The 27233-nt window shown below is 46.9% G+C and overlaps 1 protein-coding gene across 1 annotated transcript in view; it reads right to left on the bottom strand.

The window, feature by feature from the left end:
- Nucleotides 1-27233, bottom strand: part of tm7sf2 (transmembrane 7 superfamily member 2) — a 558775-nt gene that overhangs the window by 198197 nt on the left and 333345 nt on the right. The gene's annotated exons all lie outside the window — the stretch shown is intronic.

Below are 27233 nucleotides of genomic sequence, written 5' to 3'. Positions count from 1 at the left end.
GATGGGTATTCTGGCACCTGAGTAGGCTGCCCAGTAATACCCGGGAGCCTCCTTATGGGCTGTGGGGGTGGGGAGGGGAGGGTGCCTTCTGATCGAGCACCCTGTGTCCTACAGAGAGCCCCCCACAACAGCATGGGAGGCTTCCCCTAAAACAATTCCCCCACCCTACATTCCAACCCCCACCCCACTTGCCTAGACTCAGCCAACTGTCCCCAACAAGGGCCAACCCGCACTCACCTTTTCTGGGCCCTCCTCCACTATTGCTGGTGCTGTCTGGGTACAGTCCCAGCAGTGGCTACCGCTCGAACCAGTGGCGCTGCTGGGACTGAAGAGCTGCCAGCCCACTGACTGGCCGGCAACTCTTGGTGGCGTGACTTCCTGCCTCAGAGGGGCAGAAGTCTTGAGCGAGGCCTAGTAAGGGCCTGGGCCATGCAAAATTGTTGTGTGGCTTCCAGACCCAGCGGAGGCGAGCTCTCCCCCCATTTTTTCGCCAGAGGGCGGGGTCACCGCTTCAAGGTAAAATTCTGGCCAGAATTAACGTTTCAACTCTGTGACTCTGTTATGTCTTCTGGTTCCCATAAGTTAGAAATAATCACAATTTAAACTTGGAAAGGCTGGAGTTCTTTGTGTTTTAATACAGTACTACATGCTGCTTGGTAGGAACTGCCTAGACTGTTGTAGTGTTACATGTCACATGATTCCAGTGCAACAGTGAATGTAGCACCCTGGAACACACAAACACATAACAATTAGTTCCTAGCTAATAAGTTCCTTCCTATCTCTTTACGAATAAAGAACAAAACATAACAGACCTTTTATCAGAACTGGAAAAAGTTAGAGATGCAATAGGATTTGAGCAAGTGAAAAGGGTAAAGGATGGAAAGAAGAACAAAATGGAAGCTCTGTGATAGGGTGTAGAGCAGGAGAGATTAAATGGTGCTGGGCCAGAGGAAGTGGCAATGGGACAAGTAAGGAAACAAAAGGGCAGGAATTTTAGCAGCCGTTTGGAAACGTGCTGGGATGCTGGGGGGAGGGGGTGCTGGTAAAACGGCGATGGAAGGCATCTGGAGGGAAACATGATGTCTTACCACTACCACAACATATTCCCAGTAGTGGGAACAGCAGTGGTGTGGCCACACAGAGACCAGAGGCGGGCAACCCATTTTTATCAATTAAGAGGCCTATTTCTGCCCTCGCTGGCATTTAATCTGTGTTGGGACGGACCACTGCCGCGTAGGAGACCACCTGGTTTATCAAGGCGACCTTCCAGCAAGTTCCCGGGGGTGGGTGGTGGGGGGGCGGGGCTGGGGTGGGATGGTGCAGTGCTTTCCTTTATGGCCACTCCATGGTCCACGGAGGGGCCCCTGGCGTTAACAGCCTCCACCCAAGACTCTGCCGCTACCGCTGGAGGGTTCACCCCTCCAATCTCCGAGGCCTGCCCGGCCTAGCAAACTTCAAAAAACTTCTTAAGTGGAGGTGCCCTCTTCTTCTCCCGGAAGCCTCAGCAGCGGCCACCTCTGTCAGTGGCACTGCCGAGGCTGCCAAGCTGTCAGCCCTCTGATTGGCCCGGCAGCTCTGAGCCTCTTAATTGGCCACTGCCCATAAATTCTCCCCCCACCAGGGTCTGCCGTCTGCCTGTGGGGGCTCAGGACCTCTTTTGGTCCTGGCGGTGGGTCTATCTACCTTTTGTGAAAATCCAGCCCAAGATGTGTCTGGAGGAGTTATGAATGGCACGAGTAGCTGCCATCCAAATGCAAATTAAAGGAAATGAGAGAAACGAGAGAAAAAGAGAAAAAAAAACCAGCAAAGGAACACAAAACAAAATGGTGGCAGAGGTTATGATCTAAATTAGTTGAACTCAGTGTTAAGTCCAGTAGGCTGTAAAGTGCCCAGCTGAGGTGCTGTTCCTCGAGCTTGCGTACAGCTTCATTGGAACACTGTAGGACAGTAAGGTCAGAGTGGGAGCAAGAGAATTTAAATGACAGGCGACTGTAAGCTCGGTGTCATACTTGCAGACTGAACAGAAGTGGTCCTCAAAGTGGTCACCCAGTCAGCGTTTGGTCTCCCCATTTCTCTTCCTTCTCCCAGACCCTCCTGAAGTTGATGGCTCATTGTGCAAGTGGTTATACAGATGACAGAAGCCTCCTATAGCCTCACACAAGAAATCAATCTTCATATGTGAGCACTGACAGGAATGCTGGTCATGAGGGCATCCCACCTAGACCCAGTTCTATCTTCACTGGATACCTACATTCATGAATGCTCTGGATCAGGAAAGGCGACCAGCACTAGGAAGGGATCGAAGTTCAGAATTTCTGGTCTACGTGGTTTTACTGCTGCACAAGATTCTACTAACTAGCTCATCAGGGGAGTCCAACATCCTTTATGATTGCACAAGAAGTCAAATAAGTAACTTTTCCCTGAAGAGTTTAACACAAATAGAGTTACAGGTGACATTTATATCCTGCAGATTTCACAGTTGAACAACTTTACTGTATCTAAGGTCAAACAGAGTCTGAATTGGTGTCATCTAAATATACCCCTTACAAAATAGCCAAAGTATCTCAGTACCAGAGGGCTGAGCTTTGATAACTGAATGGCTTTGTCTTACTGCTGACTTTTCTTATGTTCTTTGGCTCCAGTCCAAAGCGGCCATGAGGATATCACACTTCTAGATTGTGGTTGGACAGCATTGAAAAGTGCAGCTTGTTACATCAGACTGATTTACTGGCGTTTTCACTCAGGCAGTCAATAAAAGTTCAGAATTATTCATCTTGAAAGTTTTGCCTGTGGTTATTCAACAGATTCATTAAGGTCCATGACAGTACAATTCTACTTACTCACTTGGAAGGAGTGGGTTCAATGGACTGAATAGCCATTTCTCATTCCATGCTTTCTTTTAAAAAAAAACTCTTTTCTTTGTCTCTTCATTCTTATTGCCTGCAGTGGCTTCTCTTCCTGCTCCTGCACCGTTATGTCTGGTGCCCTCTAAGGATCTATCCTTGGCCTCCTCCTATTTCTCATCTACATGCTGCCTCTCGGTGATATGATCCAAAAAACAAGAGAGTCAGTTTCCAAACTTACACTGACAATACCCAGCACCATATCTCTTGACCCCTCCAACGTCTCTATGTTATCAAACTGCTTTTCTGAGATCCAATACTGGATGAGTAAAAATTTCCTTCAACTAAATATTGGGAGGACCAAAGCCATTGTATTTGGTCCCCGCCACAACTCCGTTCCCTAGCTACTGACTGCAGGCTTCTCCTGGCAACTATCTGAGGCTGACAGTTCACAATCTTGGTGTCATAGTTGACCCAAAGATGATTGTCCGACCATATATCCACACCATCAATAAAACCACCTATTTCCATCTGCTCCTGAAACCCTCATCCATGCATTTGTTAACTCTAGACTATTACAATCACTCTGCATTGGTTGGACATGTTGCGAATACAGTCTACAAAGAATCCAAAATTTCTATCATCCTTCCCTACTTCACACCTTTCATTTTTCCTTCATATACGCTGATATGCATCAACAAGCAGAGGGGTGAGGTGTGAGAGCAAGACTCCAACATTCTACCCTCCATAAACTTAAGGTCATCAAAAACTCTACTGCCTGTGTCCTAACTTGCATGATGTCCCATTCATCACTCACCCTGTGCTTGCTGACCTACACTGGTGTATATGAAGGAAAAATGGGAACCCCATGTACTAATGAAATGTGTGAAGTAGGGTAGGATTAAGCCGATAGAGATTTAGGAGTCTTCGTACACTCTATTCTCAACATGTCCAACCAATGCAAAGCAGCAATTAACAAATCTAACAGAACAGTGGAATACAAGCCAGAGGGAGTCATGATCAAACTGTACAGTGTTCTGTTCTGATTTCACCCTGAGTACTGGGTTCTATTCTGGCCACCAAGCCACAAGGGAGATCACACTGAAGGTTGTGCAATGAACAGCCATGAGGTGGTCCCTAGTGTCAGAGGGATTTGAGATATGAGATAGGAAAAACTAGAGCAGCTTGCATTGCTTCATCGACCTTCCAACCCAGTGCACCCAGTGGGGGCTAAACTTGCCAATCTCCTTCCTTTCCACTCACCTCTCCCACCGCTGACCCTGTGGACCTTGCCAATGGATCAACTCTCACCACCCCTCTATGCATCTCCCTCCAGAACGTCCATTCACTTGCAAACAAGGTCCTTGACGTCCATGAACTTATTGTAGCTGATTGCATCAACATCACGGCCTTAACAGAAACCTGGCTGACGACTAATGACACCTTTCCTCTTAATGAAGCCTCCCTGCCTGGCAATATCTTCCACCACTTATCACGACAAGACATCACACTTTGGCCTGACCCCCTAATTCTTTGGCTCTTTCTCCTTCTTTGAGCATTTCACCTTGTGACACCCCTCTCACCTCTCATTCATATTCATTGTTCTTTACCACCCTCCCAAGTACGATAAAAAAAATTTCACTGTGATAGCTCCACGGTTTTCCTCCATCAGCCTTTGCACCAGACGACATGTCATCCTCGGTGATTTCAATCTCCATCTCAACTCACCATGCTCTCTCTCCTCTGAGTTCACTGCCCTCTTATCTTCTCTAATCTCACCCAACATGTAAATTCCCCAACTCATATTCACAGCCATTCCCTTGGCCTTGTCATCTCATGTGAACCCATTGTATCAATCACAGATAAGGCCATCTCTTATCACTCTGCATCCATATCCCCCTTCTATGCCTCAACCCTACCTCCTTCTGTATCCTCCCCTGGAAAGAACTACCCCAATTAACTTACAACTACCCTTTCAAAATACCAACTGTTTAGCCTTTGGCCCTCCGTTCATCACAACATTTCTGCAGCTACTGATTTTCTCAACTGCATCCTCACCTCCACCTTTGATACCCTAGTCCCCAATAAAACCATTACTTTCTCTCATCCTGATTGTTGCCTCGAGTATGGCCCTCATCTCCGCTCTCTTAAGTCCAAGGGATGCACACTCAAAGGGTATGGTGGACAATTGGTTTAGCTATCCACTTGCAGATCTGGCTGGACCACATAAAGCACTACTGGGTCCTGCTCTTGTCTGCTAAAACTGCTCTTTATTCCAGGATCACCGTGGAATATAAAGATAATATCGGCTTCTTTTCTCTACTGCAAAGTGTTTTCGTAAACCCCTCTCCCCTCCACCATTAAGTGTAAGGATCTCTTTGTCACTAAGATTGAGACCATCCAATCAGCTGCCTCTGCCGTGTCCCTTTCTTCCACTAACACACTGGACAAAATTCCTCTAAAGCTCCCCGCTACCCTAGTGCTGAACTTGTGCCTTTCACTAGTTTCTCTCCTATCTCCCTTCATACCCTCTCCAAGCTCATCTTGTCCATGCCCACCTCATGCTCCCTTGACCCTATTCCTACTAAACTGTTGACAACCCAACTTCCCCTCCTGGTCCCCATGTTGACCAATATTGTTAATGGTTCTCCCTCTTCAGGTGTTGTCACTCTCTCCTTTAAATCTGCCATCATCACCCCTCTCCTCAAAAAACATACCCTTGATCCCATTGTCCTTGCAATCTACTGTCCATCTCCAACCTCCCTTTTCCTCTCCAAAGTTCTTGAACACGTTGTCGCATTCCAAGTCCGTGCCCATCTTTCCCGAACTCCATGTCTAAATCCCTCTTTAAGTTTTTTGTTCACCTGACCTAATAGCTCCTTATTAGGCTCAGTGTTATTTTTGCTTTATATTGCTCTCGTGAAGTGCTTTGGGACATTTTATTACATTAAAGGTGCTAAACAAATACAAGTTGTTTTTGTAAGATCAACCATAATATTTGTTCTTAACAGTAGGTTTTGAGTGGCAAGTTTTTCTTCAGTTTGGGGAATCTCAATGCTTGCTTTGGCCTAATGCCCTAATGAAGTGTGATCTTCTCTCTGAGTGTTGCAGACTGGCACAGGCCAAAATGCCAGTACTACGTGCTGCGGGCATACACTGAAGCTTGGTGCAGCTGCTGCAACGGCTCAATGAAGAAAGGCCACAGTTTAGGACTCTCCCGCCATGGTACATCAAAGGGCTGGGAAACAGTGTAAACCTCCTTGGGCTGTATGTTTAATGTAATGTAAATGTAGATGCAGTCTGCATTGTAAGCGGAGTGAGGCACCCTACAGTGCCATGTACTGCACTTAACCAAATTAACCTGTATCGCACTATATGAACCGTACTGTACCTTTACAAATTAGAGGGATAAAGTATATTTTGAAAAAGATAAACTGAAGAGATTTGAGTTTTTTAGCTTGGAAAAGAGGTGATCTTATTGATACCCAAGATGATAAATGGTATGAAAAAGGTTAATCTTAATACACTTTAAAATTAAACAGGGGCATAGGACAAAAGACTGAAGGTTCAAACCAGTAAAAAGTAACTTGGGGATTGAATCATGCAGAATGGAATGGCGGAGGTGAAAACATAGTCTTCTTTATCCATTAATATCTTGTGATCTTCCTAAATGCCAGTTACAAGTTTCAAAGGTTGGCACTTTAGAGTAAAAAAGTAATTCTGTTATCATCAGATGAAGCATTACTTAAACTAGTCTCTACTGTTGAGTATAGACGAAGATACACAGTAAGTGAGCAACCTCAGTCATTAAAGCCTCTCTGCAATTAACAATCTCTCTGTCTGTAGTCCCCAGCCATGGGCTTTTCTGATATCCTGGAGATTGTTAGAAGTGTGGGAAAATTCCAAATCATCCATATTCTTTTGTTAATATTCCCAGTTTTCTTGACGTGTTCCCACAATCTGCTTCAGAACTTTGTGGCTGCTGCATCCGATCATCACTGTAGGATTCATTTAGAAGCGAATAGCTCCAAGTACATTAATGCTAAAGACAAGTTGCAGTCAGAGGAGCTTCTCCGGGTTTTCATCCTTCTGGAGCAGAATCAGCAGCCAGAGCAATGCCGTGTGTATTCCTCACCTCAGTGGCACCTTCTGGATCTCAACAAGAGGCAAGGAAACAGGACTAAATATGACAAAAAGATGTGCACTGATGGGTGGACATTTGACCACTTCAAGTTTAAAATAACAATAGTTAGTGAGGTTCAATAACATTGTGTATAATGTAGAACTGAAGGGAGGTCTATAAATGGAATGTGTATACACTGGGATAAGCTCACACCCAAGAGGAGTTTTAAGTTCAATCATCCAGGATTGAGTGCGAAAATGGAAAAATGATAGGCTGATAAAGGAGAAATGCTCTGTTAGGTTGAGATAGAGGCACAATGTTGGGGAAGCTTTACTCTACATTCTTTGCTTGGCCTCAGTGTCACTGTTTTAAGAACCTAACCGATCCACTTATATTCTATAGGAAGGGAAACCTGCCGACCTTACTTGGACTGGTCTATATGTGACTCCAGTCCCACACCAATGTGGTTAACTCTGAACTCGCCTTACAAGCCGTTCAGTTATACAAAACTACCAGAAAGAATGTGAACTGAAGTACTTTGAGAGAAAGGCCCATTACCACCCCCTCAAGACAACTAGGGATGGGGAAAAAAATGCCAGCCTTACCAACAACCTTTACATATAGGCAATAAATTTAAAAGAAGTAGGCGACTGATGTTACGGCAGTTTTCTATGATTATTGCCATGCAGGTCTGGATGGTGACACTGCCAATCAGAATGTGTTGGCCATTGATCACCTGGAAACCAAGGAAGCCAATATTAGCCATTTACACATCTTACTGCTGTATTGGATCAGCTGTCCTAGCTTGCTTCGGGAATAGGAACTTCCATGACTTGCTCCAGTAAGATTTTCTTTATAGGTGTGGATGCTGGCAGATGACCACAGAGCACCTCTTGTGCAGGCTAACCTGTCTGGAGGACAACACAGTGATGCCAAACCTCTTAGATTTGGAGATTCCCACCAAGAAACACTGTCTTTGGGACAACTTTTTTTTCAAATAATTCCAAACAAAGACGGAAATAAGATAATTCTGAGGGGATAGGAATTAAATTAGGGAAGCTGAACTGAAAGTTTTATTTGACGGACAAATAGAACAGCAATGCAAAATAGTTAAAATGGTTATCAACAGAGTTCAGGAGAAACATATTTCTCCAAAAAAAACAAGAACAAGCAAGCTAATATTGAAACACAATGGATGAATAAAAGGATACATGTAAAATTGTAATTAAAGAAAAACTCATATACTAAATGCATATACAATAAAGCAGAGAATGACAAAAGAGAATACAAAGGGGGAAGAGCCAATTAGGCCCGATATTGGGCGTGGGGTTTGCAATGCACAACGACCTCACGCCCCAAGCCCCATCCCACTGACACAGCAGCCACGCAGACTTTGTGCTGCCTGCTTATCTACATGATTGTAGTGGGCAGTCCAGAATGGAACGAGCTGCTGACTGGCTGCACACTCAGCAGCGAACTCAGGTACGTGAATGGCGAGCAAGACCCAAAGCTAGCCTGCACCTCTCAAAGGCAGCCTGCCCTCCTAGCACTCATGCTACAGGAGCTGCTTGAACCGTCTCAAGAAGACTTTGCTAGACAACAGCAAATGGACTGAGAGAGTGGGCTCCCAGATTTTCAGATGTAGCATTGGAAGCCTTAATAATGGAGGTCAACAGAAGGATAGATGCCATGTTTCCACAGGGAGCTAGAAGGCCCTGAAGGCACATCCTGCAAAAGGAATGGGAACAGGTGGTCAGGGAGGACAAATCCCAGAGTCCGGCCCCGAGGACCTGGATGCAGTGCCAGAAAAAGTTCAATGACCTCACATGGGTGGTCAAGGTCAGTGGTCAATCTTCATAGGACATCCCCTACCCACTGCACCACCAACCTCTCCACACTGCTCAATGCACCATAACCCTATCACTCACCCATCAGCAGTCAGGACATATGCCTAGCATTTATGTGCTCCGTCTCACCCTCACACCCATATCTCGCAGCCCCTACATACCTTCAGCTCTTCAGCTATGGCAGGCACACCGCCCAACCACATTGCAACACACTCACTGATACACTTCCCTCTCTCTTGCAAGGCAAGGTTGTGCATAACCACAGAAAGCAGCAGAGAACTAGCGGAGGGATAAAAACCTGCATCCCCTGACTCCTTTGGGAGATGGTGCTCAGCATCATGGGGCCGGGCTGCAACTGAGGCTATTGTTCTCAGGATAACAATATATTCCTGCTTTATGCCCATTCTCAAATCCCACTTCACCCGCATCTTGCTATCTGACATGACGTGCAAGCTGCAGATGGTGTGAGCACGGACCTCTTGCTTTCCACCTAGCCCTCACCCCGACCCTTCCCTTCTGCATTTTTGCTTTCAGATACCCAAGATTTGTCACCTCGCCAGTCAGTGCAGCCTCAAAATGGAGGGCAAGAGCTACACCAGACCACTGATAAAGAAGAACCGTCCCTTTGATCTGACAATTGTAATCACCAGCTTGGACATCACATCCAATAATACAAAACTAAACTAAACAGTATAGAGTCGGGATCAGCAAGTGGTGAGTCATATGGGCACGGGTGGGCTGCAGGAAGGCTGGGGGAAAGGATAGTTCATGTGCTAGCTCAGCGAAGGGCTTGGCTGCAGACGAGTTCTGCTGCAAAAGACTCAGATGAGGACTTCCATGGAGCAGTGTAGAGGAGAGTGTTGACTGGCATGCACACCAAGGTGCTGGATGCACTGGCAGGTCTGCCACAGAGCTATCAAGGAGAATGGTGGAGTCTAGCTCCAACTTGGCACAGGGCTTTGTGCAAAGCTTCCATTGCAGCATGGGTAGAAGCCACCCAATGTCTCAGTGCTGCAGTGGAAGTTTGGACTAAGATCACCTAGCTTGGTGCCACACAGGCTCAGACTGCTGCCATCATGGCTGGGGACACCAGTGTTCAAAGAGGCATGTAAGCAACAGTCCAGTAATCTGTGCTCCAACAAATTCCGAGGATTGCTGAGGTGTCACCCTGCGGGAATGGCAGTGGCTCTGTATTGCAACAACCTTCTGATGCCTCTCAGCCAGCGACCCCAGGCTACTGCTGCCAATGCTGAGGTGGGGCTGTCTGAAGACAGGCCCTCAAGGCACAGAACTGCTCAAGGTCAACCTGTAAAGCCATCTGCAGTCTCCCCCAGTGAAAGTCAGCAGCCTTCCACCAGCCATGCTGCAGCCACTGGAGTAGCACTGCTTGGCAGCACTAGGTCAGGCAAAGGCAGCCATAAGACAGGCACTAAGCAAATGCATAAGGGTGAATAGTTTAGTTTTGTATGTATTATTGGATGTGATGTTCGATAAAGTTGTCATGGACTAGTTTTTTGTTGGTGGCTTTTATTTCAAGATTTTGGCCAAGATGGATTGAAAGGTGTGGAATTGTGTGGAAATGGTGATGATGGGATGACATCCTAGGGGAACTGGAGTCTCAGTAGCTGCTCACACACAACCAGCCCAAAACAAAGGGGTCAGATTCCACCACCCCATCCTCCTCCCGAAGTGGTTAGGCCTGTGTCCTCAAGATTGGGAGGGTGTGAAGGATGTAGCAGATTGCCACGAACTTGGACACCAGCTCTGGTATTGGAGAGATCCTCCCCGAGCAGTCCAGGCGGTGGAATCACAGCTTCAGGATGCTGATGGTCTACTCCATGATGTTTCTTGTGGCTGCATGGTTCACGGTATAGGCGTGTTGTCCTTGAGTAGTCGGGCAGCGGAGGCGAGTCATCAGCCAGATATACTGCAGGCATCCTTTGTCACTAAGCAGCCAGCCTCTGGTTTGTCGTGCTGCCTCAAAGGTGGCTGGTGGGGCTGACTGTCTCAGGATGAAGGCTCCTGGCTGTTGCCAGGATAACACGCATTCACTGATACGTTGTTCTGTGCATGGTTATACATTTTTTTGTATTCATTCATGGGATGTGGGCATCGCTGGCCAGGCCAGCATTTATTGCCCATCCCTAATTGCCCTTGAGAAGGTGGTGATGAACTGCCTTCTGGAACCGCTGCATTCCATGTGGGGTAGGTACACCCACAGTGCAGTTAGGAAGGGAGTTCCAGGATTTTGACCCAGCGACAGTGAAGGAACAGCCGATATAGTTCCAAGTCAGGATGGTGTGTGACTTGGAGGGGAACTTGCAGGTGGTGGTGTTCCCATGCATTTGCTGCCCTTGTCCTTCTAGTTGGTAGAGGTCGTGGGTTTGGAAGGTGCTGTCTAAGGAGCCTTGGTGCATTGCTGTAGTGGATCTTATAGATGGTACACACTGCTGCCACTGTGCATCGGTGGTGGAGGGAGTGAATGTTTGTAGATGGGGTGCCAATCACACAGGCTGCTTTGTCCTGGATGGTGTCAAGCTTCTTGGGAGCTGCACCCATCCAGGCAAGTGGAGAGTATTCCATCACACTCCTGACTTGTGCCTTGTAGATGGTGGACAGGCTTTGGGGAATCAGGAGGTGAGTTACTGGCCGCAGGATTCCTAGCCTCTGACCTGCTCTTGTAGCCACAGTACTTATATGGCTACTCCAGTTCAGTTTCTGGTCAATGGTGGCCCCTAGGATGTTGATAGCGGGGGATTCAGCGATGGTAATGCCACTGAATGTCAAGGGGAGATGGTTAGATTGTCTCTTGTTGTAGATGGTCATTGTCTGGCACTTGTGTGGCACGAATGTTACTTGCCACTTATCAGCCCAAGCCTGGATATTGTCCAGGTCTTGCTGCATTTCTGCACGGACTGATTCAGTATCTGAGGAGTTGCGAATGGTGCTGAACATTGTGCAATCATCAGCGAACATCCCCACTTCTGACCTTATGTTTGAAGGAAGTTCATTGGTGAAGCAGCTGAAGATGGTTGGGCTTAGGACACTGCCCTGAGGAACTCCTGCAGTGATGTCCTGGAGCTCAGATGATTGACCTCCAACAACGACAACCATCTTCCTTTGCACTAGGTATGACTCCAGCCAGCGGAGGATTTCCCCGATTCCCATTGACCTCTGTTTTGCTAGGGCCATACTTGATCAAATGCTGCCTTGATGTCAAGGGCAGTCACTCTCACCTCACCTCTTGAGTTCAGCTCTTTTGTCCATGTTTGAACCAAGGCTGTAATGAGGTCAGGAGCTGAGTGGCCCTGGCGGAGCCAAACATCATATGCATGTTGATGGAGTGGTAGCCCTTGTGCTTCCAGTATATCTCAGCGTTTACATGTGGGGCCCTCAGAACCACAAATGTGCAGTTGACAGCTCTCTGCACCATTGGGAATCTTACTACCCTGGCAAAGCCACATTCCTGCTCCTCCTGTTTCTTTCTGGTAAGAGAGACTATGAAGGCCCCTCTCCTGGCTTACAGGGCCTTTGTCACCTCCTTGATGCAGGGATTGACGGAAAACTGGGAATGTTGGCTGTGTCACCTGCTCCCACCTAGAAGGGCCCGCTTGCGTAGATGTTGAGGGCAAATGTGATCTTCAGTGACCACCTCCGTGCTGAAGCCTAGGTGCCTCACACATTGCTCCTGGCTGAGGTGCAGGTGGGAGAAGTGTTCCCTGAAGACTTTGCTGGGTAGTTCTTTCTGTTGAGAGCCCTCTTCTTTCACCCCTCTCTGCAGCCTGTGCTCCATGTCCCTGTCATATTGCAGCCTAAAAGGGACTGCAGCTATAGCCCCCATAACTCTAACAGGCTTTCTGTTGACAGGTCAGAAAAATATTCTGACCTCCCTGTCAGGGTGAGCAACACTCCCTTCAAATCCAACAAATTTTCCAAATGCCTCCAAAACAAACCCCAGTACTTCCACAAACTTTGCAACAGCAAAAGTGAATCAAAAGTACTTCATTTTGGTAGGAAAAGCATGCAGAGACAATATAAAGTATAGGGCACAATTCATGAGGAAAAACCTTTTCATGCAGCAAGTGGTTAAGGTCCAGAATGCACTGTCTGAGAGTGTGGTGGAGTCAGATTCAACTGAACCATTCAAAAGGGAATTAGACTGTTATCTGAAAAGGAAGAATGTGCGGGGTTACAGGGAGGAGACTGGGGAATGGCACTAAATTAATCACTCATTCGGTGAGTTGGTGCAGACATGATGGGCTGAAAGGCCTCCTTTTGCGCTGTAACAATTCTGTGATCCTGCCTGCAAGTTGGATTCCTGGCACTTTAAATGGCGCTAGTTGGGGGAGGTGGGGGGGGGGGGGGGGGTGGGTGGCGGTGGGGAAGCGGTCCCTCATGCAGCATGTTCATTTGGGAGTGATTATGGGGGAGGCGGTGTTAACTGGACCTCTGTGGTCCAAATTTGCAGAAAGTACGTCAAATCAACCTTAGAGGGTCTTTGATGTCACGATTTGCCCACTCTGCATGCTTCTGGCACACGCACAACATGCCCGTGCTGGCGCCCACACAAGCATGGCATGCCGTGCCGGCCTTGCCAGAAGTAATGCGCCTGCTATTTTTAGCTGCTCAGACTTGCATAGCACTGGCTCCAGCAGTGCTACACAGCTGAATTTTGTGGCCTTTGAGTTAGTAAAGTTGTTGCCTTAGGAAGGGCGGTTGACTTTACTTTTCAATCACTCTGAACTGTGGAGCCACTTCATCAATGGCTTGGATAGTAAATGCTTTTCCTTGTGAATGCAATGGCTACTTGAGTGAGGTGGCAAGAGTGGCTGGCCCTGTGGCACTTGCTGCAGCATGCATCAGTATCTTTGAGAAAATTAACCAAGGAAAATGTTACGTTGTACAGAAAATATGGAAGTTGATTTAAAGAGCCCAGAAGGCACTTCTAAAAAAAGCTGCAGAAAGCTTATTTCTCAGCTGCTTTTGATAATTTTTGTATTTTCTTCATGTCAAAACTGCTTTACCATCTATCTTTATGCCTTGTTCTGTGGGGCTCCAATTCATCTCCCCCCTCCCATTCTGTTGAAGTCTCAGTGCTATGTTAGCCATGGCTTAGTGGGTACCACTCTCGCCTCTGAGCCTCAAGGTTTTGGGTTTAAGTCCCACTCCAGGGTTTTAGCATAAAAATCAAGGCTGACACTCCAGTGCAGTACTGAGGAGTGCCGCATGGTCAGAGGTGCCATCTTTCAGATGAGATGTTAAACTGAGGCCCCACCTACCTGCTAGGGTGGATAGAAAAGATTCTGTGATACTATTTCAAAGAGGAGCAGTGGAGTTATCCCTGACCAATGTTTATACCAGAATCAACATCACAAAAAAACAGATTATATGGTTCTTATCACATTGCTGTTTATGGGAGTTTGCTGTGCACAAATTGGCTGCTGTGTTTTTGACATTACAACAATGACTACACTTCAAAACTACTTCATTAACTGTAAAGCACATTGAGACGTCTGGTGGTTGTGAGTGCTATATAAATGCAAGTCTTTTCTGTTCAATTCCTTTGCATTTGGGTTGAGTCTTGTTGCTCTTCTCAGCACTGTTCCAATGCATGTCCCTTCTGAAAGGCGGGGAATGTTTCAGTGTGGTTGGAAGGTGGGGGGGGGGGGGGGGGGGGGTGGGGGTGGGGGGGTGGTAATGGTGTCCCCCAGGGTTTTGTTCTATGCCCACCTCTGTTCACTGTGTACATCAATAATCTCTAGCAGTCTAGCCGGAGTGGTCTTGAAATTTGTAGCTGATACGATCACAGTAGGTAGAGTTAATTCTTTAGAAGATCCACGTGATATTGTCAAGTTGGGGGCATGGGCTAAAAATTGGCAGCTGAGATTCAAATGTAAGTGGTGCATTTGGTTAAAAAGAAAAGTCCACAGTAATTATACTGAGAATGTGAGTAGGTCCAGTGTTGTGGTTTGGTGTTGTAATGCTATTCCTATTCAAGAAAGGAGGGAGACAGAAAGCAAGAAACTATAGGCCAGTTAGCCTAACGTCTGTCATTGGGAAAATGCTGGAATCCATTAATCAGGAAGTAGTAGCAGGACATTCAAAAAATCATAATACAATCAAGCAGAGCCAGCATGGTTTTATGAAAGGGAAATCATGTTTGAAAAATTTATTAGTGCTCTTGGAGGATGTAACAAGCAGGGTGGGTAAAGGGGAACCAGTCGATGTAGTGATTTGGATTTCCAAAAGGTGTTCAATAAGATGCCACAAAGAAAGTAACCACACAAGTTAAGAGTTCATGGTGTTGGGGATATATTAGCATGGACAGAGGAATGGCTATAAGGAAACAGACAGTCGGGATACATGGGTCATTTTCAGATTAGCAAACTATAACCAGTGGAGTGCCACAGGAATCAGTACTGGGGCCTCAATTATTTACAATCTATATTAATGACTTGGATGAAGGGACAGAGCATATTTTCACCAAAATTGTTGACGATACTAAGATAGGTGGGAAATCAAGTTGTGGGGAGGACACAAAGTATCTGCAAAGCAATATAGATAGGTTAAGTGAGTGGGCAATTGGCAGATGGAGTATAATGTGGGAAAATGTGAGGTTATCCACTTTGGTAGGAAAAATAGAAAAGAATATTATTTAACTGGAGACTACAAAATGCTGTGGTACAGAGGGATTTGGGGTCCTCGTACATGAATCACAAAAAGTTAGCAAGCAGCTACAGCAAGCAATTAGGAAGGCAAATGGAATGTTGACCTTTATTACATGGGGGATAGAGAGTAAAAGTAGGGAATTTGGTGAGACTACACCTAGAGTACTGCATACAGTTTTGATCTCCTTATTTAAGGAGGGATATACTTGCATTGGAGGCAATTCAGAGAAGATTCACTAAGTTGATCCCTGGGATGAAGGTTCAGCAGGTTGGGCTGATACTCATTGGAGTTTAGTAGAATGAGAGGTGATCTTATTGAAACATGTGAGATTTGGGGGGGGGGGGGGGGGCGGCTCGACAGGGTAGATGCTGAGAGAATGCTTCCCCTCATGGGGGACTCTATCATGCTGCTTCGGCTGTTTCAGGAAGAGGCTGCGATGGCTCATCCACTTCAAACTTCTGGCTGAAGATGGGGGACACAGTTTCAGAATAAGGGGTCTCCCATTTAAGATGGAGATGAGGAGGAATTTCTTCTCTCAGAGGGTGTTAATCTTTGGAATTCTCTACCCCAGACAGCAATGGAGGCTGGGTCACTGAATATATTCAAGGCTGAGTTAGACTTATTTTTGGTCTACAGGGGAGTTAAGGGTTATGGGGAGCAGGCAGGAAAGTGGAGTTGAGACCAAGATCAGATCAGCCATGATCTTATTGAATGGCAGAGCAGGCTCAAGGGGCCAAATGGCCTATTCCTGCTCCTCTTTCTTATGTTCTTATGTGTGGCACTATCACTGTGCTAAATGGGACAGATTTAGAACAGATCTAGAAGTTCAAAACTGGGCATCCATGAGGTGCTGTGGGCCATCTGCAGCAGCAGAATTGTATTCTACTACAATCTGTAACCTCATGGCTCTGCATATCTCTCACTCACCATTACCATCAAGCCAGGGGATCAACCCTGGTTCAATGAGAAGCGCAGGAGCGCATCCCAGGAGCAACACCAGCATACCTGGTGAAGCTACAACATAGGACTAAATGCATGCTAAACAGCCGAAGCAGCATGTGATAGATAAAGCAAAGCAATCCCACAACCTTTGGATCAGATCAAAGCTCTGCAATCCTGCAAGCATCCAGGTCTGAATGGTGATGGACAATTAAACAACCGGAGGAGGAGGTGCCACAAACATCCCTATCCTCAATGATGAGGAAGCCCAGCACGTCAGTGCAAAAGACAAGACTGAAGCATTTGCAACCATCTTCAGCCAGAAGTTTGAAGTGGATGAGCCATCGCAGCCTCTTCCTGAGGTCCCCACCATCACAGATGCCAGTCGTTAGTCAATTCAATTCACTCCACGTGATATCAAGAAACACTTGAAGGCACTGGATACAGCAAAGACCTGGCTATAATACTGAAGACTTGTGCTCCAGAACCAGCCGTACACTAAGCGAAGCTGTTCCAGTACATGCCTTCCCTTCATCATAAGCTCAGAAGTGGGGATGTTCGTTGATGATTGCAGTCTTCAATATCATTTCAGTCTCCTCATGTACTGAAGCAGTCTGAGTCCGCAAGCAGCAAGACCTGGACAACATTCAGGCTTGGGCTGCTAACTGGCAAGTAACATTTGCGCCACACAAGTGCCAGGCAATGATCATCTCCAGCAAGACAGAATCTAACCATCGCCCCTTGACATTCATCAGCAGTACCATTACTGAATCTCAAACCATCAACATCCTGAGGGGTATTACCACTGACCAGAAGTTTAACAGGACCAGCCATATAAATACTGTAGCTACAAAAGCAAGTCAATGGCTGGGAACTCTGTGGCGAGTAACTCACCTCCTGACTCCCTAGTGCCTGTCCACATCTACAAGGCACAAGTCAGGAGGGTGATGAAATACTCTCTTCAGCTCCAACAACACTCAAGAAGCTCAACACCATCCAGAACAAAGCAACCCACTTGACTGGCCACCTTAAACATTCACTCCCTCCACACCAGCGCATGGTGGCAGCAGTATGTAACATCTGCAGCAACTAGCCAAGGTTCCTTCCAAATCTGTATCCGCTACCACCTAGAAGGACAACGACAGCAGACACATGGGAACGCCACCACCTGCAAGCTCCCCTCCATGACATACACCATCCTGACTTCGAACTATATTGCCACCCCTTCACTGTTGCTGGGTCAAAAACACTGTTGGCGTAGCTACACCCCATGGATTGCAGTGGTTCAGGAAGGCAACTCACCACCACCTTCTCAAGGGCAATTAGAGATGGGCAACAAATGCTGGCCTTGCCAATGAAAGAATAAAAATAAATGCCAATTTCAAAGTTGCGGGTTATGGCATCTTAAAGGCTCTATTTATTTCAGGCGGGAACAGCTGTGCTTACTCATTAGTTCACACGTTGTAGGCTTGATCTACAACATTTTGGTATATTCTTGTGCATTACACAGGATTTTAGGGTTAGACGCACATTGCATAATAAAACAAATGGTTAACGTCAAAACAGCAAAAGAAATGTATAAGAACCATGCCATATTTGTCATTTTTCTTACATGGCTGATGACAATCTCCTATCACTTGGTCTCCCTGACTGCACTTCAGAATCCCTCTGGACCAGCAATTCGGAAACACTTCTACACACAAAGGGTGGTAGAAGTTTGGAACTCTCTTCTGTAAATGACAAGTGATGCCAGATGCATTGCTATGTTAAATCTGAAATAGACAGATTATTGTTAACCAAGGGTATTAAGAGATATGGAGTTAGGCTGCAGATCAACCATGATCTCATTGAATGACTGTACAGGCTCAAGGAATTTTTTTTTTATTCATTCATGGGATGTGAGCGTTGCTGGCAAGGTGAGCATTTATTACCCATCCCTAATTGCCCTTGAGAAGGTGGTGGTGAGCTGCCTTCTTGAACTGCTGCAGTCCAACTGGAGGAGGTACACCCACAGTGCTGTTAGGAAGGAAGTTCCAGGATTTTGACCCAGCGACAGTGAAGGGACGGTGATATTGTTCCAAGTCAGGATGGTGTGTGGCTCGGAGGGAAACTTGCAGGTGGTGGTGTTCCCATGCATCTGCTGCCCTGTCCTTCTAGTTGATAGAGATCGGGGGTTTGGAAGGTGATGTCAAAGGTGGCTTGGCGAGTTGTTGCAGTGCATCTTGTCGATGGTACACACTGCTGCCACTGTGCGCCAGGTGGTGGAAACAGAGGCCTCCTCCTGTTTCTATGTTCAATTGCACGCTGTGTTGTACTTTGTTGTATTCATATCATTTTGTATTGCTAGAGTCGATCCTTTGTGATGTAAGTTAGAAAGTTTCACTGGCTGCTGTCTAATCAGTCAATCAGTTGGCAAGTTCAACGAGGCACTACCCATCACCTGTTGTGAGATATCTGCATTCCCACCTTCTCACTAGATCCCTGGTGTTTGTGAAGCTCAAAAATGCTTGGCTTGTTCAGGCATTAGACTTTCATTCCTGTTTTCTTGGTCAGGCAAACATTTCCTTAATAAAAACAAGAAATGCTGGAACCATTCAGCAGGTCTGGCAGCATCTGTGGAAAGAGAAGCAGAGTTAACGTTTCGGGTCAGTGACCCTTCTTCGGAACTTCTCCGTTCCGAAGAAGGGTCACTGACCCGAAACGTTAACTCTGCTTCTCTTTCCACAGATGCTGCCAGACCTGCTGAGTGGTTCCAGCATTTCTTGTTTTTATTTCAGATTTCCAGCATCCGCAGTATTTTGCTTTTATTTAAACATTTTCTTAAGTCACCCAGAACAACTTCTAGGAAGCCATACTTCCATATTTAATCGAACATTGGGATACTGTTCCCTCCTAATGCTACTTTCCACATATCTTTCACTTTTATCACACGTTTTCTGCAACTACTGTTGTGATCTTTCAACAATATTTTAAAGTTTCATCCATATGTTTTTACTGTAAGGTCAAAGATACCGAGAACCACTCATTTTCCAGCAACACGATCTGCAATGTACATTGAACTTGTTCAGGAAAATGCCATGAGTAACTGGGAAGTGGATATTACCAGCATCACTGCCATATTAGCCTATGATGGATTGATAATTCATAGGTGCTTAAAAATTTATCTTGTTACGATGGTCATTGAATATAATCGGAAAATTGCATTCCCTTGAACCTGCCCATCATAAGCAGTGAGGACTGTATTGGTCTCTGCAATATAGGAAGGGTATTGAGGTTTCAGAGAAGATACAATGCAGGTTAACTGGGATGCTGCCTGGTATGAGGAAATAAAAAGGATGACTTTGTTACAGCAATGCAAATTACGGACAAGCATTACATAGTCAGATGTCACACGATCTGGCATATGAGTGAGTTTCATGCGATTAACTGCCACATGGTCAAACATCACATGATCACTTCTTCAGAATTGGCAACCCTATTGGACAGCAAAGGACTAATAAGTACACTGCAAATGGCTGACAGCCATCAACTGATAGGTATACTGCAAATGGAAGATAGCAACAGACTAATAGGTACAAATGGTTGCTCATCTGACTTTTGAGCTACTGGTCTGTTCTGTGACTACAAATCTGGTTTAGGAAGTGTTAATTTCTCAGTGGGAGATAATGTTAAGGATTAATGCATTCCTGTTTCGTTTTATTAGTCCAGTTTAAATCCTGATTATGATGTTGCTATGGTTATCTTGCAAATGGCTTCAATTAACGCCTTTACGGATTCATAACCTTCACTGACTGTAAGCAGGATTCATGTAAGGATACAAATGCCTGGCTTGCCTTTATGACATACTGTCTGGGATTTTATGGGTTACCCCCCCCAACCCCCCAACCCCCCTCCTGAGCAGGATCGGAAGCAGGGGTGGGGGGGGGGGGGCACGGAGTATCACGATGGGTGGTAGGGTAGGGCCCATCGCCTTCCCATCAGACAGCAATCTACCAGGGGTGGGATAGGCCGACGATAGCCTTCCCGCCAAGACGACAACTGAAGCCCTAAAGTGGCCTATTAAGAGTCAATTCAGGGCCTCTTCCTGCCGCCGCTGGAAATCAAACAATATGGGGGAACTTCAGTTGCACGGGGAGGAAGCCTTGTAAAAGGAGGCATCCTCCCTGTGAGATTGGGGTGGTCCCTCCTTTGTGGGCAATTTATGGCCTATGGAGGACCCCCACCAGAACAACTTTACCCCAAGACCCCCCTCCCCCGGACTGAACGATCACACTCCCCTACCCCACCTTGCCGGACTGGCACCGGCCTCACCTACCTCTGTTCTGGGGTTCCACTGCTGGGCCTGGGTCCAAGACCTCTGCAGTACAGACAGTGGCTACCGTTCCCAGTGATCCTGCTGATACTGCTGAACTGGTTAAAGGTACAGGAATCCCGCCTCCTGAAACTTTGGCACAAAAAGACCAAAGGGTCGTTCCAGAGGAGGGGTGGGAAGAAAAGGTAGAGGCAGGGCTCCCCCCGCCTTTTCAGCCTGGTGCCAGCATCCCCATCTGCAGCATAAAATGCAGCCCGTTGGAATTACAATGCACCCCAGAGCAACTCAGCATCTTCAAGAAACAAATAGGAAAACTGGAAGAGAGTAATTCTGAATTTAGCCAGTCTCACCTGCACATGCTTGGTATGACGAGACAGTATGTAATAAGTGCAGACCAGGCATTTGCAGCCCTACATGATTACTGCTTACAGTCAGTGAAGATTATGCAACATGGTATTCATCCATGTTGGCTATCACAGTATGGCCTCACTCTGCCTTGCCTGATGGCCACACAAACAAACACACACACAGGGATCATATAGGGCACAAAAGGAGGCTATTCGGCCCATTGAGCCCGTGCTGGCTCTCCACGGAGCTATTCAGTCAGTTCCACTCCCCCGCTTGATCCCCGTAGCCCTGCAAGTCTATTTCCCTTCACGTGGCCATCCAATTTCCTTTTAAAGTCATTAATTGTCTCCACTTCCACCACTCTCGTGGGCAACGAGTTCCAGGTCATTACCACCCTCTGCATAAATAAGTTCTTACTCATAATACTCTTGCATCTCTTGACCAAAACCTTCAATCTGCGTCCCATAGTCCATGTACCAATAGGTAATGGGAACAGTTTTTTCTTGTCTAACTTATTTTAAGCCTGTCATAATCTTACACATTTCTATTAAATTTCCCCTCAAACTCCTTTGTTCTAAGGAGACCAACCCCTGTTTTTCCAAGCTAACTGTGTAAATAAAATCTCCCATCCCTGGAATCATTCTGGTCTCCAGTAGCAGGACCCCTGGAAGAATTATCCCTTTTTGTCTACAATGTTGGGCTAAGTTGTAGAGATCCAGCTGAGACTGGTTTAATATGACCACCTCCAGGCGCTTACCCATTGTCTCTCGAGACAAGGAGGCCAAAGATAAGATGTTTCTCATGAAGGCCCTTTTATTCAACCTTTGCATTAAACTCACGAAACTAGTTTCAATTTAGAGATTGAGTAGAATGGGCCAAATTCTGAGATGGCTGAACCGACCCCTGGTGCAAGGGCTACAGCTAGACAGCAGGTGGAAATCCTTTGGGTGCCTAGCAGTTTAATCCATAAGCAGTGATTTTGAATATTGAGGCTGTGGTGATTTTAACCTAGCTTGTCAGGTGGGAAACCCACAGGTGTGGGTGTAACGCTGGTGTCACATCTTGCTCAATATCACTTGTCATTCATTAATTCAAATTGAGATTAAAATTGTTAAGTGTAGAAATTCAGCAATCTCAGTTTCCTGATGGGCGAGTTATGTGAATATTGGCTCCATGTGTCAGTGTTCTGACCAGGTGAGGAAGATGTCTAGGGGTCCCTCTCAGTCTTCACGTGGTCTTACCATAACAGGGTTTAATTTTTAAAACATTGTGATTTTAGCTCCCCCTTGGTGAATCCTTGTTCACCACTTTCCAATTATATGGCAAAGAAACCAGCACAAACAGGTTTTCTTAAGTTTAAAAAAGAAAAGTAGAAATTTATTAAACTTAAACTTTTAAACTCAAATTCGGTTGATGCCTACAGATACATGATACTCCCATGCTAGCATGCACACGTGATACACACATGCAAATAGAGACAGAAAAGTGCAGAAGAAAAATAAAGTGGAAAAGTTTGAGGCAATATCTGAAGAGTTTTTGTTACGGTTCTTTGAGCTCACAGTAGAGTCCTTTATTGTAGGTCGATCTTGCTTTGGCATGTTGGGGCCCAGTATTCTTCTGAAACCTTGTTCGCTGCAGGAGACTTTTCTCTCTTGGGGTTCATGTGTCTTCAGTGGATTCAGAGGCTTGTGAGTAAGAGATGGGAGCAGACAGGAGCGATCTTCTCAGTCCAGGAGCAAACAGTCTTTCTGCATTCAAACTCTCTATGGCTAGTTCAAAAGACCCTGGAACAGCCAGTTAGTCATTTGACCAGCTGGTCTAACCAGTCCTAGATTGCATCACCTTAGCAGTCTCTAGAATGCCCCTCTTACACATAATACCTGGTGATCAAGGTCCATTGTGAGTTGAATGTGTCAGGGAATGGTCCCTTGTCCTTCCAAGCACTGTCTGTTAATATGCAAATGTATTTTCCAGCCACGGCTGATCTGTTTAACAAGCCATTTCCTCGCTCCAGCTACAATTTAAGATTAATGTTCCTGACAAATTTAACATGCCTCATTCTTGGCAGGTGGGGGCCTAGCATGACAGTCATTTATTGTGAAGGCACAGAGTCTGACCTCACATTGGAATTCCTGATTCCACCTGCACTCCCACATTCCTTTGGATATTCAAATATTTTGAACAAGTTATTCAATGCAGAATCCTTTTGTCTGACATGCCAAAAGGCTGTTAACATTTCTTATTCAGAAACCTGGGAGAGGAGCCAAAGCCCAGATTGCAACATGCCAAAGCTGAAGGGGGTAGGACAGGAGATACGTGTGTTTAGAGGTCACCAGATATAGAGTCCAATAAGACTTCAATCGAAACAGTGTGGCAGTATAGCAGGGAGAGGCGAGGTGAGCATTTATGCATTGAATCATCCAGGATGCCCATGCCTCAACCTACTGGCATTTTTATGTAGCAGCCCATCTGAGAATTGACCTGCTAATGCAGAAGTGGTATAGGAATGGAGTGACAGATGGACAGTAGGTTTGCATCTTTCTTGGCTATTCAAGTGACAGGAGGTTGCCTGTAAAAAAAGACTTTATACTTTGAGCAGTAATATTCCACATCCTTTAAGACATAAGGGGTTGGGATTGAATATCAACTCGCTGCCAGGTAGGGGAGAGCTGGGGCATCATACATCCAGGACTTTGAGCTACTGGCTTGTGTTGATGACAAAGACAGCACAGCGGTGGAAGATTAATGATATGAAAATACATTTAGCCGCAACACTTAACAGAACACTTGTCAAGATCGGACGGGTCTGCCCGTTCCAGGACTGACTTCCTGTTTGTGTCCCGTGCTGTCACGGTCGGATCCACCGACGTCAATCCGGTGTTCTTCTCCGACCACTGCCTCTTACTGGCCGACTGTCACTTACAGGACGACCAGCGGGTTGGCAGAGGGACGTGGAAGCTCAATGCGACACTGCTGACCCCAGAGAACGTTGAGGAACTCAAAAGGGATTACAATGGTTGGAGGACCGTGAAACCCCTCTTTGAGTCTCCAGTTCACTGGTGGGAAGCGATTAAGGAGAACATCAAGAGGTTCTTCATCCACAAAGGTGTTCAGAAGGCGAGAGAGAGACAGAGGGAACTGTCCCGACTCCAGAAGATTATGCAAAATCTACTCCGGTTGCAGTCAATGGGGGTCGAGGTCAAGGAGGACCTCCAAGAGGTGAAGAGCCAGCAGGCCTCACTCTTTGCCAAGGATGCCTCCAAGATCATCTTCCGGTCCAGAGTCCGCTCCATCGAGCAGGATGAGACGTGCTCGCGTTACTTCTTCCAAAAGGTACACAGAGAGAGCTCTGTTATCAGCAGCCTGAAGGAAGAAGATGGCTTGGTAACGTCTTCGCAGTCCGACATACTAAGGATCAGCAAATCCTTTTATGCTGGGCTGTATGACGCGAAGCCCACAGACAGCAGAGCCTCCCAGTCCTTCCTGTCATCTATCACAGAGGTCCTAGATGACAGCAGGAGGGAGAGACTGGACAAGCCGCTAACTCTGGACGAGCTGACAAAGGCCGTCGAGTCTTTCGAGACGAGTAAAACCCCCGGGAGCGACGGCTTACCGGTCGAGTTGTACTCGGCCCTGTGGGACTGGGTCGGCCCGGACCTGCTGGAAGTATACGAGAGTATGCTCCTGGCCGGCAGCATGTCAGAGACCATGAGAAAAGGCATCATCACCCTCATTTACAAGCAGAAGGGGGAGAGGGCAGAAATCAGAAATTGGCGGCCCATCTCACTGCTTAATGTTGATTACAAGATTCTGTCCAAAGTCATAGCCAGTCGAGTCAAGTCTGCTCTGGAGTTGGTGATTCACCCCGATCAGACCTGTACTGTACCCGGCAGGAAGATCTCTGATAGTCTCGCGCTACTCAGGGATACGATCGCCTACGTACGGGACAGGAGGGTGGACACCTGCCTCATCAGCCTGGACCAGGAGAAGGCTTTTGACAGGATATCGCACACCTACATGATGGACGTGCTTTCCAAAATGGGGTTTGGGGAGGGAATCTGCAATTGGATCCAACTGCTCTACACAAACATCAGTAGCGCAGTGTCAATCAACGGGTGGGAATCTGAAAGTTTCCCGATCAAATCTGGAGTCAGACAGGGCTGTCCTCTGTCCCCGGTCTTGTTTGTTTGCTGTATTGAACCCTTTGCTGAGTCTATTAGGAAGGATGCGAGCATAAGAGGGGTGACAATCCCAGGCAGCGGAGGCACTCAGGTCAAAACCTCCCTGTACATGGATGACGTCGCCGTCTTCTGCTCGGATCCGCTGTCCGTGCGCAGACTGATGAGCATCTGCGACCAGTTCGAACTGGCCTCGGGAGCCAAAGTTAACCACGGCAAGAGCGAGGCCATGTTCTTTGGGAACTGGGCTGACCGATCCTTTGTCCCCTTCACCGTCAGGTCAGATTACCTGAAGGTGCTGGGGATATGGTTCGGAAGGGCCGGGGCGTGCACCAAAACATGGGAGGAGCGAGTAGCCAAGGTACGACAAAAGTTGGGCATGTGGGGGCAGCGATCTCTCTCCATTGTGGGTAAGAACCTGGTCATCAGGTGCGAGGCGCTCACGTTGTTGCTCTACGTGGCGCAGGTCTGGCCCATACCCCACTTCTGCGCCGTGGCAGTCACCCGAGCCATTTTCCGCTTCGTCTGGGGATCTAAAATGGACCGGGTCCGGAGGGACACGATGTTCAAATCTCTGGACATGGGCGGGAAAAATGTACCCAACGTGGCCCTCATCCTGATGACCACCTTCGTGTGCGGCTGCATCAAGCTATGTGTAGATCCCCAGTACGCAAACTCCAAGTGTCACTACGTGCTGAGGTTCTATCTGTCCCCGGTGTTGCGAAGGATGGGCCTGGTCACATTGCCGCGGAACGCACCATGCAGTTGGGCGGCGCCGTACCACCTATCCTTCGTGGAGCAGTTTCTGCGGAAAAACACCTTTGACCACCGGTCCATCAGGCAGTGGTCTGCACGGAATGTCCTCAAGGCCCTACGGGAAAAGGAAACGGTGGATCCTGTCGGATGGTTCCCCGAGCAGACCGTCAAAGTCATTTGGCGGAATGCCTCATCACCAGAACTTTCAAACAAGCACCAAGACGTAGCTTGGCTGGTGGTGAGAAGGGCCCTCCCCGTCAGATCCTTCATGCACACCCGAAGTCTCGCCCCCTCCGCACAGTGCCCCCGCGTTGGCTGTGGTGGGGAAGAGACGGTCACCCACCTCCTCCTGGAATGTGCCTTTGCAAAGCAGGTGTGGAAAGAGATGCAGTGGTTTTTGTCAAGGTTCATCCCAAGCAGCTCTGTAACACAGGAGTCTGTGCTCTACGGGCTGTTCCCAGGGACGCACACCGAGACAAACATCAACTGCTGCTGGAGGACTATCAATTCGGTGAAAGACGCCCTTTGGTCTGCCCGAAACTTGCTGGTCTTCCAGCGCAAAGAGTTGTCCACCGCCGAATGTTGCAGACTGGCACATTCCAAGGTCCAGGACTACGTGCTGAGGGACGCACTAAAGCTTGGGGCAGCCGCAGCAAAGGCTCAATGGGGAAAGACCACAGTGTAAGGTCCCCCCACCAAGCTGGACTGAGGGGCTGGATCCAATGGAAACCCCTCGAACTGTATCGTTAATATTCTCAATTGCTGTAAATGTAAAACTGTAATTGACATGACAATTGTGAAACGGAAGGGTTGGGAAGAAACTCATGACAGTATTGAAGGAAACTGATCTCCCTTGCAATGTTTGTATTTTTTGGTGCTGTTTGGAAACTGTTTGGCAATGTAATTTTTACAGATTTTTATGAATAAAGTATATTTTGGAAATAAAAAAAATCAAACTGTAGCATCAGGTATTTGGCATGAAGCAGTGATAGTTCCCACCTTCCAGCAGCAGCCGATGTGTGTCTCTGGACATCCACTGGTGGCCTGGTTGTAGGATATTAATTGAGCCGGAATTTGAGGCTGCTCTCAATCTTTCTCTATGAAGAAGGCAAGGGAACGCTTTTGGGAGGAAAGGGTATCCCAACTTTAATTCAGCAAGTGAAAGGGCCCTATTAAAAAGAATTATTAAGTAGAACCATTGATCTTATAGGCTTATTC

Source organism: Heterodontus francisci, chromosome 44 (assembly GCF_036365525.1).
Source record: "Heterodontus francisci isolate sHetFra1 chromosome 44, sHetFra1.hap1, whole genome shotgun sequence".
Classification (NCBI taxonomy): Eukaryota; Metazoa; Chordata; class Chondrichthyes; order Heterodontiformes; family Heterodontidae; genus Heterodontus; species Heterodontus francisci.
Note: the sequence above shows the minus strand (reverse complement) of the source record. Positions and strands in the feature narration are given on the sequence as shown.